Source organism: Pipistrellus hanaki (genome assembly GCF_964339955.1).
Source record: "Pipistrellus hanaki genome assembly, chromosome: 1".
Lineage (NCBI taxonomy): Eukaryota > Metazoa > Chordata > Mammalia > Chiroptera > Vespertilionidae > Pipistrellus > Pipistrellus hanaki.
The window spans coordinates 98,831,592-98,836,752 of record NC_140503.1 but is presented as its reverse complement, the minus strand read 5'-3'; positions in this window follow the sequence as shown (position 1 = coordinate 98,836,752).

The following is a 5,161-nucleotide window of genomic DNA, read 5'->3' as shown; positions in this document are numbered from 1 at the left end:
GGGAGGAAGGAGCTGCAGAGATTAAAGGATGGGCGGGCTGCTGGGCAGGCTCAGCCAGACTGCTGGAACCTCCCAGCTGGATTCCTGGCCCCGCCTGCTCTTGGAAATCCAGCCAAACCCCCTCCCCTTCCCCCTCCCCCGACCTTTTTCAGGCTTTCTCTAGACCACCCCTTTGGATCTCTGTGGTGAGAACATACCATGGTCCTGACAAAGAAACCTGGGAGGGGGTGGTGCTGATTTCTACTGGCTCCCAGCCCAAGGGGAGTGGCCAGGAGGGATCTGTACCCCGCTTCAAACACAAGTACCTGCCTTCATGCCTGCCCCAAAGCTCCCACACCTTTGCCCACCATACCTGCAGTCCTCCATGCTCACTCAAGTCCAGTATGGCCATCTGGCATTTTAGCAGCCCAGGGAGACAGGTGGGGCTGCAGGACGGAGGCAGGGAGGGAGCCTGTGCGTTGCTGCACCCTAGTTTCAATGAGGACGCAACATGTGTCTCACTGGAAAAACTTTCTTTTCCAACTTGATTTCACAGGGAGATAGCTCATCTCCATAAGGCAAGAATTAGTCCTTTCAACAGGAACCAGACCCACGTGAGGCAAGAACCTCATCTGCCTCCTGCCCCTTTGCAAAGTGAGGGCCTGGGCAGGTGCTGGGGATACCTCTCCATCCTGTTTCCCCTAAGAAGCTGCCCCCATCCCTGTCTGCTCCCTTCCCACTCCTTTTTCTAGCAGGGGATAAGAGGGGGGTGGGGGGGGTGGGCAAGATGCAGAGACCAGTTAGTTCTCCGGCTTCTACCACTGAGTGGGGGTCAGGACCCCTGAATATTTGAAGGTCTGTGTCCTTCCAGTACCCCACAGGGGCCTGGCCCCTGGCCCTACCTAGCTTAAGCTTTTGTTCAACAAGCTTTTTTAAAAAGATATTTAACTATTTAGTCTTTTAATATAAATTCATTGAACACCTACTAAGTGCCAGCACTGTTCTGGGCCCTGGGATGTAAGTGTTTATAGTTCAGGGATCACAGATGAGTAGATAATTGACCTCCCAAGTGTCTGAGGGTCGTAAAGGGAAGGCAGACTGTCCCATGGGAAACTGAATTTGGTCCAAGGGGGAGTGAGTAGTCCTGAAGGAAGTAATCTCTGAGCGAAGCAGACGGTAGAAGGTTAGATGGAGGGTTAGGACTTGTATTCCAATAGAGGGAATAGCATCAGTGAAGGCTCAGAGGGGACAGGGCTTAATATCCTAAAGACTCCCGTCCAAATTCAGTAGTGGGCCCGAGTGCTCTGTTAGCCTTGATTCCTCCCTCTCCTTCCTAAATGATTCCTCTTCCAGGATGAAGGTTCTGACCACTCCCCCTCAACCCATAGAGATGTCAGCATCTGCTGATTCAGAGCTAACCTTGAACTTTATTTGATGCAGTGCCCCCAAAGGGACTTCCCATGGTATCAGCCCCCTTCCCAGGGATAGCCCAGTGCCCAGGATATGCCCTCCCTCTTCAGTGGAGCAATGCAGAGGTCACCTCAGGGCTGGACTGGGAAAGGGAAGGAGTAGATCCAGGAGGCAAGAGCAGCATTTCTATGTCAGTGGGAAATGCCCTACCTGGGTTTGGGGCCTGGTCTCGACCTGCGACCCTCAGTGAGTCCCTTCGCCTCTCTAGGCTTTAGGCTGTCTCCGTTCCAGGAGGGGTGAGCCACCTAGCTTGGAGACACTTTGGTGGTGTGCTCTCCCTTCCCTATCTTTAATGACATTAAGACCCAAGAATATGGAGCCAGCACACTAGTCACTGGTTGTAGCAAGAGGTCAAAGAGAGCAGCTGTGACTGCCCAGGCATCCCCCATTGCCTTATACCTACACTCCTGACCCCCAGACCCCCATCCAATCTGGTGGGGGCAGGGAGGCAGGCCCTTGTAGATATATTGGGGCTACTTTATCTATTCTTAACCACACCCAACTAAGTTGCCATCTCCCTTTGAGTAAAGTTTCTGTGCAAATAGTAGGGATTCATAATCAGCCAATGACTTTTTATTTTTCTAATTTGTTGTTGACGGTATTACAGATGTCTACCAATTTCTCCTCCTTTGCCCCACTCCACCCAGCCCCTGCCTCACCTCAGGCCTTCTCCACACTATTGCCTGTGTCCATGGGCTATGTCTATATGCATATATGTTCTTTGGTTCATCTCTTCCCATCCCCTCCATCCCCATCCACTCTGAGATTTGTCATTCTGTTCTATGCATCCATGTCTCGGGACATATTCTGCTTGCTACTATATTTTATTCATTAGATTCCACATCTAAATGAGACCATGTGATATTTGTCTTTCTCTAACTGCCTTATTTCACTTAGAAGGATACTCTCCAACTCCATCCATGCTGTCTTAAAACGTAAGAGCTCCTTCTTTTTTACATTCACATAGTATTCTATTGTGTAAATGTACATCTTTTTTTATCCTAATAGGCACTTGAGCTGTTTACAGAACTTAACTATTATAAATAATGCGCTATAAACATAGTGGTGCAAATATTTTTTATTGGTGTTTCGAATTCTTAGGATATATTTCCATAAGTTGGATTTCTGGGTCAAAAGGCAGTTCCATTTTTAATTTTTTGAGGAAACTCCATACTTTTTACAAATGTGACTGCAACAGTCTGCATTCCCACCAACAGTGCACCAGGGTTTCCTTTACCCCACATCCTTGACAGCATTTGCTATTTGTTTATTTATGGGAAATAGCCATTCTGGCAGGTGTGAGGTGATACCTCGTTGTGATTTTAATTTGCTCTCTCTTATGATTAGTGACATTGAGCATATTTTCATGTCTATTGGGCATCTGCATGTCCTCTTTGGAGAAGTGTCTATTCAGGTCCTTTGCCCATTTTAAAATTGGATTGTTTGTCTTCCAGGTGTTGACTTGTATGAGAATACTTTGTATATTTTGGTAATTAGCCCCTCACCTGATGTAGAATTGGTGAATATGTTCTTCCATAAGTGGGTTCCTTTTATTTTATTTTATTTTTGTGGTGGTTTCTTTTGCTATGCCACAGTTTTTAGTTTGATAGAGTCCCGTTTCTGTGTGTGTGTGTGTGTGTGTGTGTGTGTGTATGTTTCTTTGTTTCTCTTGCCCTAGGATATGTATTCGTAAAAATATTGCTATGTGAGATGGCTGCGATTTTCTTCTACGATTTTTATGGTTTTGTGACTTACATTTAAACCTTCTATCCATTTTAAATTTATTCTTGTGTATGGTGTAAGTTGGTGGTCTGATTTCCTTTTTTTTCTTTTCTTTTCTTTTTTTTTTTTTTTTTTTTTTTTGCATGTACCTGTACAATTTTTCTAACACCATTTATTGACTAGAATATATTTCCTCCATTGTATTCTTGTTTCCTTTGTCAAAATGAAAAGCTTTTTTCACAGCAAAAGAAACCATCAACAAAATAAGAAAGCCCACTGAATGGGAGAACATATTTGCAAATGTAATCATTAATAAAGGTTTAATCTCTAACATCTACAGTCAGCTTATACAACTTAATAAAAGAAAGATAAATGATCCAATAAAAAAAATGGGCCATGGACCTAAATAGAATCTTTTTGAAAGTAGACAGAAGGAAGGCCAAGAGACACATGAAAACATGCTCAAAATCACTAATTATCTGAGAGATGCAAATCAAAACGACAATGCAGTACCATCTTACATCTATCAGAATGGCTATTATCAACAAATCAACAAAGGAAGAGTGTTAGCAAGGAAGTGGAGAAAAATGAAAACTCATGCATTGCTCGTGGGATGCAGACTGGTGCAGCCACTGTGGAGAACAGTATGGAGTTTCCTCAAAAAACTAACAATGGAACTCCCATTTGACCCAGTAATCTCACTCTTAGGAATATATCCTAAGAAACTAGAAACACCAATCAGGAAGGTTATATGCACTCCTATGTTCATAGCAGCACAATATACAATAGCTAAGATTTGGAAACAGCCTAGGTGCCCATCTTCAGATGACTAGATCAGAAAACTATGGTACATCTACACAATGGAATACTATGCTGCCATAAAAAAGGAATTCTTACCATTTGCAGCAACCTGGATGGAATTAGAGAACATTATGCTAAGTGAAATAAGCCAGTCAATGAAAGAAAAATACAACATGATCTCACTCATTTATGGATAATAAAGAACATTATAAACTGATGAACAAAATGATAGATACAGAGGCAGTAAAGCATCAAACAGACTGTCAAATTACAGCGGGAAGGTTAGGGAGAGGTGAGGGAGATAAGAGATCAACTAAAGAAATTGTATGCATGAATATAAGCATAACCAATGGATGCAAAATGCTGGGGGGTGAGGGCATGTATTGAAGTGGGGAGGGGGCAATGGTAAGATATGTACACATATAATACTTTAATTTAAAAAATGGAAAAAAAAAATGGCCCACCTTCTATATGTCCTATTAAAGTCAAATTTACTTGATCTAATTCAGTGGAAACCAGAAGAGCTATGAAATCTCTAAAGAATTACCTAAAAGCTCCCACAGAGACACCTTAATTATAAACTTTCTCACTTTTTATACATGAAAATAAAGAAAATACTTTTAGAAGTTCAACTCAAAAACATAGAGATCATCATAGACCTACAGATTATTATTATCAGCAACTAAACTCAGTAGCCAAAAAGCCCTTCCTGCATGACAGATATCTCTGCTAGACATGATACGCAAACAAACAGAAAAGATAGTTATGGGCCCTCCTTTGTTTATGTTCCTCATTTGTTGAATCTCTTCTGAATTTTCATTACATTCAACACTTCTATCAATCAACTGTCTCTTGCACCTAATATTACTTGAACTTGATGTAACAGTCTTAGCTCAGCAATTTTCCTACTTTCTTTGCAGAATGAAGACATCCACAATTGTGTTTTGCTTGTTTCTAGGAATAATTTACAGGAAACTCTTATTGATAATACTTACTTAATTTGGTTTACAAATGGATCTTTGAAAGATAAACAGAGATGTAACCTAGATAGATATGCAATAACTTCTGTGGTAGACATAATTGAAAGTTCTTGCCTACCTACAAAAAATAAATAAATAAATAAATAAATAAATAAATAAATAAATAAATAAATCTGCCCAGCAAACTGAATTGTTCTAAATCAGGTTTG